Source organism: Diadema setosum, chromosome 4 (genome assembly GCF_964275005.1).
Source record: "Diadema setosum chromosome 4, eeDiaSeto1, whole genome shotgun sequence".
NCBI lineage: Eukaryota > Metazoa > Echinodermata > Echinoidea > Diadematoida > Diadematidae > Diadema > Diadema setosum.
Window position 1 is genome coordinate 14,395,528 of NC_092688.1, and position 11,075 is coordinate 14,406,602.

The following is an 11,075-nucleotide window of genomic DNA, read 5'->3' on the forward strand; positions in this document are numbered from 1 at the left end:
TTTCGCCCACAATTTCGTTTAATGTATGTCTAGATGACGTAACAGTTAGGATAAGGTTTCTTGTGTATGCGCCGGTGTATGCGTAGTCCTATAAACAAAATGAAGGAGCATCTGATTCTATCGTTGTCCATTCAGCTCACGTGTAATTTTTCAAAGTCCCACATGTTGGTATTACATTTCCGATTTAAAATTTGGCAGCCGACTCCATCTATAACGAAGTCTTCGGGATCGACAGTTTTCTTTCGTTATATCGAAATTCTCTTGTACCTGAACAATTAAATATCTAAAGATAAAGATAATAATTTTGGGACCTGAATTTTTTCTTCGTTGTAGCGAGATTTTCGTTATAACCACGTTCGATCGTAATAATGTTATAGCACATAGAATATATAACAGTAGCAAGGGAGTGAGGGTCGCCTAGTATAACCTTCTTGGTAGTAGCAAGTTATTGATTGGATTATTGCACACTATAGCGCGCGTATTACAGCATGCAAGCTTTTTTACGGGTCCATTCCTATCAAAGTAATGCTTAAATATATAGCGGCTGAATGCAACTGTGGCGATCCTTGGAACCGTTCGCCTCATCAGCATGCACGACCATCACTGGTGCAAAGAACACGCTGAATTTGTCGGCTGGGCTGCGGCTCCGTGTGGGGCTGCGACTCCGTGTGGGTCTGTCTGATGTGGCCGCTGAAATCTTGATAATACCCCCATTCCGCAGAGATTTTCTCTCATCGGTCACTCTTTAGAAGCAAGGTATGTTGCTTCTGGCCACCCACCGAGGTGTATCGGATCGCAGTCTGATGAATCCGACTTGGTTGGTCGACTATCAGGCGAGTGTCAGACGTGTGGCGCATGATATCCTCATCGGACGATCTTGCCTCATCGGATCACCGCCCGACATGTCTGACACTGACCTGATATATAGTCGACCAACACAAGCCGGATTCATTAGACTGCGATCCGATACACTTCGGTGAGTGGCCGGAAGCGATAAACTTTGCCTCCAATGAGTGACCGTTTTTTTTTTTCCGGGGTTAAGCATATCAATTTGTTAAACAGCACAGGGGAAACAAAATTAAATCAAAAAGAAGCAGACGCGCCGCCGGGGGAGGGGTGGGGTGCGCTTCCTCCATAATAAATCTGGGCAAACGATCTTATTATTGAACTATATAGCCGCTACCCTCTGTTTTTAAAAACAAAATGCTGATTTGATGGCCTAGAATTCAGACAAATATCGACGCAACAATGAAAACAAACAAACAAACAAACAAATAGGCCCCCTAACCATTTATTGACTCATGTTGCGAAACTCACACAAACAAAATATGAATAAAGCCTATGAAGAGAGCTTGGAAAGAATAGGAATACGTAATTGAATATGGGAATTTATTATGATCTCTGTATCTCCTACATTTTCTGTTAATTGCATGGGCTTCAGGTTGGCTCAAAACTAGAACAAGGCCGAATTCCCGCCTCACTGATGCGGAGGCATCAGTTCGGGCAACAGGTAAATTTCATTTAATTATATGCGACTGTCTGATCTACCCATCCATGCTTCCGTTAAACCGCAGAGAAAATAAGAAAAAAAAAAAAGCTGCGGGAGGAGAGGAAGAAATAAAAAGAGGAATAGGAGGATGAGTACGGAAACGAAGAAGACAAAAAATGGTGTAATGAAGAAAAAAACGACTGTCCTCTTTGTCCTGAACTGCCCCCTAAAAATATAAAAGAAACGGAGAACAATAAATGCACATTCAACCAAAATAACAATGTCCGTTTCATTGATATACAAAAGTGTCAAGACCGAGTGTATTGCACGATGAGGGGGTTAAGGTCTTATAGAAAATCCCTAATCGACAAGTAACCAACGGTATACCGGTATACACAAGGTGGTACCTCCTTGGTTGCATGACTTAAAGCCAGTCAGTCTTTCTGGACATTGTAAGGAACTGGAGAGTAAAATAGACGGAAAAACAATCCACCAAAACGTCGTTACAATCCACGATAACAGAAAATACTTGTTGAAAAAAACAAAACAAAATAAAACACAAAACAAAACAAAACAAAAAAACAAAATGCAGATACTGTGGTTTTGCAATTCGGGAGGGGATTGTTTGTGCATCTACACACCAAGGCCAAATTAATGATTAGAATACATGTATATATTCCATCTCGTATAAAGTTCGATGGCATCATGCGTCATTATTCTGCCACAGAAATATTAACCTGTTTCGAAGCGAATAACATGGCTCTGTGCATAGTCAGTCAGCCGCGTGGCGCCCACAACCAAAGTTACGTTATTAAACAACATGGCGTCCATGACAGTGGGGTGTATTCTAAACATTAATGTGGAGTATAACTATTCTAAACTTTAATTTAGCCTTGGTGTGTAGATGCAAAAAGTACGATCCCCTCCTGACTTGCAATACAGAGAACCTGCATATTTTTTCCGACAAATATTTTCTGTTACCGTGGATAGTAACGACAATTTGCTTAGAACAGGGTTGGCTTAAAGAAAAAGAAGAAGAAGAAGAAGAAGAAGAAGAAGAAGAAGAAGATAAAGCTACTTCTCATAATTTCTCCACGCAGTCACCAGGGTCAAAGGTCAAGATTAACGAACTTCATTTTCATAGAAGAGACAATATTGTACTGATCGACTGAAAATGCGGGGGTGTCCCAGTCGAATGCGAGCAGCAGGTGAAACTAATCTTCCTCACCCCCAGTTGTATAAGTTGTATATCTATACTTTAAAAAGAAAAACATATCAAAATCCTACTCCTAAATGATGTCTGACCTTGGCATTTCTGCATATGCGCTGTATTTCCACGAGTTTGAGTTTAGTCGGGCTCTGCAGCGGAAATTGCGGCTACGCGGTTCCATCAGCCCATAAGTAGCCCTCTATATACCACTATACAATGTTCTCAAAAGAACAATGAAGAGTGGTACAACATTATTGCGCATATTTATAGCTATTTATTAATGTCACGGACATGATGGGTGAAATGAGAGATGCCTATATTCGATTTGTGTGACAATCGACCAGTGCTGTTATGTACAGCGTGATGTTAAATTTCTCCCCGAAGCAACGAGCCATGTCTCGACAAAGTATGATGGAAGTTCTGTTAAAAAACACCCCACATAACCGCACATCATATAGGATCCAATTAACGTGACCTTCAAGTGAAAAGAGAATATAGATGACGTTTTTGTGCACTTTTTGTGGGTTGTTTTTTATTAGAGAGAGGGAGCGAGGAGGGAGAGACTAAATAATTTAAGTGTTCTCTTTTTGGAGAAAAAAAAAATAACCCAAACTTTCAAGCAAATTGGGTGGAATGAAAGTAGATACATGACAGAAAACGAGACAGCAGCAATACCAAAAAAAAGAAAAAGAAAAATAGCAATCATCTATAGATGGATAATGGATTCAGTCACCTCAATGCGCCTCTCAAATTTGAGCATATCAAAGAGTGATTGCTAACGTGTCAGGAACAGCCAACAGCCCATAACGTCCCTCGCTCTTTTTGATTCTATAGGCAGCTAGAATAGAACTGATGGACAAAAGATAGAGAATGAAGTGCGGGAACACTAAATTTAGCGTTCCTCATACTGACTGTGCTTCTGTTCCCATTGCATATATCTCGGTCGCTGATGACAGGCTTCATGTAGGCCTTATAACCACAGCTACTAACTGAGTAAACCAACACACACTCTACACGCACATCACTCCCACGCGTTAAACCTACAAAAGGTAGGATACATTGTGGGAGTACCCCGCACACTACACACACACTACACTACACACACACACACACACACACGCGTGCAAACACACAAACGCACCCACCCACACGCACGCACGTACGCACACACACACACACACACAATCATGCACACACATAAGCCTACATAGATTATTATGTTCTAGTGCCTGGAGAAAAACTTGTCGAGTTTGAGGATTTGTTTTGTGTTGTTTTGTATGTTTCAAACACAAAACCAATACCAATTTAATGACACACCCAGTGTTTCTGAGAGTCCATGTTAACTCTTTACCTCTTTCGGCGGGAGATCTCACGCTTCGAGAGCATTTTCTGAAAAATCTTCCGCTCTGGCCGTGATGTATTTCCTCCCGCTTAAGCTTTAATAGCTTTAGTTATGTTTAGTTTGTCCTTTATCATATTCCAAAACTAAGGCTAAGATAGCAACACAGAGTATCCTAATAGAACTTCTTTTTTCGCGCTCGTGATTTGCGCTACGACCACAAACTAGACTCGTTTGCATGTTCACGCGATCAGAGTCTCCTGTTAGACGCGTGTTCAGGCATAAGGGCCAGGTGAGATGAAAGCGAGCTTTAGATTTGCGACGCGAACACTTGAGACAATGTACGCAGCCTCCCAGGTTGGACAATGGAAACAGCTGTCTCACGCGCATGTGCAGAACACAATTTTTAGCCTATAGCGTCGTCTTAAGCGTTCTCGTCACAGTTCTAAAGCCGTCTAATCTCTCTGTTGAAGAGATCATTGAAGTTGGAATCTCAGTTTCATAACAAATACACGCGTGCATACTCTCTAAACAAAAAAAGAAGAGTGAAAATGTTTAGTCTTGAAGGAGTAAATAACAGCAAAAAGTGACTGCCGAGTGAAATTGGAGTGAATTTTGAGTGAAAATGTTCATTTTCACTAATTTTGGAGTGACCTCAGGGATCACTCGAAGATTTTGGAGTGATCCCTTTCTGTTAGTCACTCCTTCAAGAGTGACCACCTTTCACTCTTCCTTTTTTTTTTTAGAGAGTACATATACAGACGTACAAACATATTGTGTAAATTGGATACGAATTCTGTGTCACACACACACCCACTTAAAAGAGACTGAGTGGCCGCAATTGTGTGTGTGTGTGTGTGTGTGTGTGTGTGTGTGTATATATATATATATATATATATATATATATATATATATATATATATATATATATATATATGTGTGTGTGTGTGTGTAATAGTGCTACTTTATATCTGTGACATTTCTACATCTACTGCTGAAACAGGAGGCGGTAAATCAGGGTTTTGATTAAAAAACAACAACAAACGACAAACCGCCCCCTCCCAAAAAAAAAAAAAAACAACAACAACAAAGCCAAGAGACATCTTACACATCATTGCTACCAGTGATACAGCCAAATAAAAAAGAAAAGAAAAAAAGAAAAAAAATAAATCAGTACAGTGTATAAGGAAAAGAATGTCAGCACCTTATGTATGCATACGGCCACTAACGGGGCCACTAACAATGATGTCGGGCCAACCAATTTCCTCAAAAGGCTTTTTGTTAGTAGCTCGATCGGGTCATCAGAGAAATAAAAAGTTAATATTGAGCTTTCTGAAATATACATTTACACACACACACACACACACATATATATATATATATACATGTATATGTCAAAGGATGTCGCAGGCCAGGATTGTTTTTTTTTTTAAGTTTTTGAGATTAAAGTCTTCTTCAGATTTGTCTAAAGTGGAACAAGGAAAAGTAGAAATTACGCGGTGCGTAATATATGTCCCCGCCGGAAGTAGCATTTAGTAGCAAAATGTACAATATAGGTAAAAAGATGAAGGTCAAAGGTCAAAGAAGTCAAAGGTCAAAATTCTATGTAGAAGTTTTGAAGCCCTCACCTAGTGCCATCACATAAAGCAAACGGAATCGAAATCGGGTTAGAAATGGCGAAGGAGTAGCATTTTGTAGCCAATGTACAATATAGGCAAAAAAATCAAGGTCAAAGGTCAAAAAAGTCAAAGGTCAAAATTCTGTGTAGAAGTTTTGAAGCCCTCACCTAGTGCCATCACTTAAAGCAAACGGAATTGAAATCGGGTTACAAATGGCAATGGAGTAGCATTTTGTAGCAAAATGTACAATATAGGTCAAAAATCAAGGTCAAAGGTCAAAGAAGTCAAAGGTCAAAATTCTGTGTAGAAGTTTTGAAGCCCTCACCTAGTGCCATCACATAAAGCAAACGGAATCAAAATCGGGTTAGAAATGGCGAAGGAGTAGCATTTTGTAGGCAATGTACAATATAGGTCAAAAATCAAGGTCAAAGGTCAAAGAAGTCAAAGGTCAAAATTCTGTGTAGAAGTTTTGAAGCCCTCACCTAGTGCCATCACTTAAAGCAAACGGAATTGAAATCGGGTTACAAATGGCGAAGGAGTAGCATTTTGTAGCAAAATGTACAATATAGGTCAAAAATCAAGGTCAAAGGTCAAAGAAGTCAAAGGTCAAAATTCTGTGTAGAAGTTTTGAAGCCCTCACCTAGTGCCATCATATAAAGCAAACGGAATCGAAATCGGGTGAGAAATGGCGAAGGAGTAGCATTTTGAAGCAAAATGTACAATATAGGTCAAAGGTCAAGGTCAAAGGTCACAATTGAAATTCTGTATAGAAGTTTCAAAGCTCCCATGTAGTGCTATCATATAAAGCAAACAGAATCAAAATCGGGTTAGAAATGGCGAAGGAGTAGCATTTTGAACATTTTGATCACACACGGACGCACACACGGACGGACACACACACGTACGGAGCCCGTTTCATAGTCCCCTGCTCGAACTCGTTCGGCGGGGACAAATAATATGGGACAGAAATAAGGAACACAAAATGAAAGCATAAGCAAGGGAGTATTTAGAATGACTGGCATGAGCATAAATACATTTCCAAGTTCATTATACATTGTTTAATTTTAGGATATATTTCATTATCATTTATTGTGCATAACATACCTCCCAAAGATGAGAGGAGCCTACAGTGACTGCATATTTGTAAACATGTACAATGATTATGTTGTTGCATTGTATAACAAATTCAAATTTATTCATTCACTCATTCATGAATTCCTTCCTTCATTCATTCATTCAACCATGCAAATATCAGCACCATACCACTATTGTATGCACGAGAGAGAGAGAGAGAGAGAGAAAAAAAGATAGAGTGATGGTGGAAATAATTTTTGTGGTATTATGGGAATGAATGCTCTCAGGCGAATCACCATGATACCATTGATATTGTGTCCAAGCCGTTGCCGCGGCACCAAAGCTGAAAGACAATGAGGACCATATTTGTTGTCATTAACAGATATGAAACACACAAGTATACCTGTGCATCACACACCACACAAAGTCAGACCTTGTAGGGAAAGAGATTGCCATTGAACCATTACAGTTTCATGGTTGGTGATCTCACCTTTAATGAAAATAGGAAGATATTTCATCTCTCACGATATCCGAGTTTGACAAACATTTTTTTTTACCTTCCTCTCCCACCATTCCTCTGATTCATACATTACAGTCTTCACTTGACTGTTATTTCTGGAGTAAAGCTGATGTTAAATCGAGACACTCTGAACCAAAGACTCATCCCATGTTTTTCTTCGATATGACCCGCGAGACCAGGGGTGTTTCACAGAGCTGTTCTTAAAGTTACGAACGACTTAAGAACGACTGGTCATCAGTTCTGATGTGCTATACTTATCAGAATTTCAATAATTCAGCACAAGAACTGATCACCAGTCGTTCTTAAATCGTTCATAACTTTAAAAACAGCTTTATGAAACACCCCCTGGGCCCAGCTTCATATAAAGTTGCTATGACAGCAACTCTAGCTGTAGTGGCAGATGTCAGGGAAACAACGAGAATCCAGCTTCTTGATTGGCTGTTGCTACGGGAAGTTGCTATTCTAGCAAAGAGTTGCTATCCTAACATCTTTCATGAAGTGGGGCCCGGGGCTTCCAACATTTACAGTGGACTCCCGTTATAACGAAGTCCTCGGGACCGGCGGTTTTCTTTCGTTATATCGAAATTTCGTTATAACCGAACAAATAAACAACAAAAATACAAAGAGTGCATAATCTTACGGCCTGAATTTTTACTTCGTTGTAACCGGAATTTTGTTATAACCGTGTTCGTTATAACGGGAGCGCACTGTACTCGTCAAAATCAGGGAGATTCCGAGGCACAATCAGGGAGATGCTTCCATGATAGACGCATATACGTGCTCTGCCAAATATAATTTGCAAATCACAGAGATTTTTCATACATGTATTCTCTTATCCAGAGATGAAGAAATAGTGCAGTTTTCATATTCAGGAAGTCTCCTGCCGAATGAGGAGACTTGGCAGCTATGGTGTAGGAAGTCTGGGCACACAGCCTTGTTGGCATATGTAGTTCACATTTTTCAAATAAACATGCAGTGTATGATCACTCCAATGCCCAACCCATCCCTACAGCTGGGTTTATTCTGAGCAAAGCAAATGTGGTGGGCAGTAGTACAAATAGGTGGCAAACAGTTGATTCTTTTTTGTTTTAGTCTTTGTTCTTAGGCAGGATTGTTCAATATGAAAGCTGTAGTGCATGGTATATCTCATCTTTCTGATGCTGCACATTTCTCGAATATTTTGGGTACATACATATATTTCCCCCCCCCCAAAAAAAAAAAAAAGAAGTCACATGTCTCAACTATTCAGCACCATAGAGATTCCCATTCATGCAAATGTTCAGAATCTGCGTCACCTTGAGGACATTTTGTATAATGTCATATACCGTTATTGTACCACACAAACATAGTATACCATTGTTGATACTCATACAGACACACCAAACATAGGGATTTAAACTAACGCCTCTCGCCTCCTTCAGGGCGGAGGTAAAAATCAATCTCAAGCAATGTAATCTTTAGTCAAAGCAGAAAAGTATACAGGCAAACCCCTTTATAATGGGACAGATCGGACTGTGATAGTTTTCTCAGTAAAATGAAATCTTGTTCTAAACAAACAAAAAGGGTATAAAGCGATATGATGACAGTTGTACCAGAAAAATCATCCCATGCTACTATAATGGAAATCTTGTTGTACATGTGACTCCTGTTATTAAGAAATCTTCATGACCTGCAGTTTTCTTTCGTCCAAAATTTCAATATAGCTGAACAGTGAAGTACATAAAGATAGAGAGATGATGAATTTGGGACCTGAATTTTTACTCTGTTGTAACGAGATTTTTGATAAACCATGTAATCATGTTCATTATAACAGGAAAACAATGCATCTGCATTCGTGGCCATGAAGTTCTCCTGTATAACTCTGGCTGGCTCCAACTTTGGCCAGATCTATTGACTCCACCAAATTCACCTCCTTGCAATAACGAGTAGCAATTTTGTATGATGCTGTGTGTCCATACCTGCCAACCCCACAGCTTAACAAACAGGAAAAAAATGGAAGTACAATTAGCATAAAATATGAATTTTATCAATCTCTCATACTTTACCATTAACTGCTGGTCATAAATATATGAACATATAACATTTGATAAGGCTTCTTCTCTCCTGACAAAAAAAGAAAAAAAAAGAAGATGGAATGTTCATATAAAAACATGAATGCCTGGCAAGTATGTCAGTATAATATGTGTGTGTATGTGTGTCTGTTCTGTAACACAGACAAAAACTCTACATGAATTGTTCTTGCTCTTGCACTTGAGCTATAAATCCCGACGGGAGATAATGGCAAACGCAATATAAAGACAGACATCTCGTCATCCCCAGGAATCATTTGCAAGTCGGAAATCAATCCCAGCAAACCTCATAGTCACTGGAAAGACATCACTGCATGCAAGTATCAGGCATGGATCAAACGGTGGCAATATGGAGTGGCACTGAACAGGGAGGAGTCAGTTCCATGGCAATTTGGTCTGCTCACTCCGATAGCAGCTAATACCAATTGACGAGGATTAGTTGCCAATTCCCTGCTGGGTAATCTGTGTGCATGCTGATTACGGTATTACAATTTCCCGTTCGGCAATCAGCATGAACCTGCTGCATGCTAATGACATCTTCAAACTGATGCAAAATAGCCGTCGACTCAGAAATTTTGCACAGACATTGATGTCCTCCCAAGAAATCTGAAGCTGTACAGTAAGCAAATAATCAACGTTAGTGAAGGTGATGGGACAAACTATCACTTCCAAGGCGATCTGGATGTAGCTATCTTTCCGAAGCGCAGCTGAGGAAAGATAGCGTACACATTCAGATCGCCGAGGAAGTGATAGTTTGTCTCATTGCCTGAAACTAAAAGTTGATTATTTGCTTTCTATTCCACATCTAGGGTCCTAGATATTCCCATTTTATTCCACATCTGAAACCGTTTTAGCTGTCTTTGGGTATCCTCAGGGCTTAGGCTTTTATATGCAGTTTACTTTAGACGTATGCGCATAGATGACAAAACAAAGAATTCGCTCCGTGCACCATGTGCGACACCTAAATAAAAATGCATTGCACTGTGGACTATCATTTGACCTAGTTAACTGATAGTCCACAGTGCAATGCACTTTTATTTCGCGTGTACTCATCTTGTGTTTGGACTGTATGGATTGAAGAGATCAGCAAAACAAAAGGGACTAGCAACATAGAGTGTAACGAGCTTCTTCTCAGGTTATCTGATGGGTGACACTACGCTTAATCATGTGAACAGCTCTTGACCAATCCTACAGCAAGATTCTTAGTACGTGGAATATAATAACTAATACCATTATACATGTATCTTAAAGTGAAAACATAGTTCTGGTAAGGGTTCGAGAACCCGTTTTGCACCATTTCATATTTGCTTGCAATATATCGTAAGGGTCTACCAAGAAACTTACCTGGCTGATGCAGTTTGCCAGGATGATGAGTAGTTTTGGAGCATTTTGAGATGAAAAGTATAGAATAATTAAAGTTAGTATACCAACTTTTATTCCATGGAGGATCCAGGCTAACTCGGACCCGGAGACAACTCTGCCCTATTTCAGACAATATTTATACGCAGTTCGTGATCGCCACATTATATACATAGGCGCACGTTCATTTTGTATGCATGCCAAACAGAACCTCTTTGATGCGCATGTTGCTTCAAATCGGCCCCTAATTGCGACCAGCCAGAACGCGAAGTTCTCCCATAGTACAACTCGGACCCGCCAACAAACCGCCGGCAGCGAACCTTTTTGGTTAATATTTCGTATTTTCATCACTACCCAACAAATATCTTGTTATTGCAGCCTTATTCCACACATTTC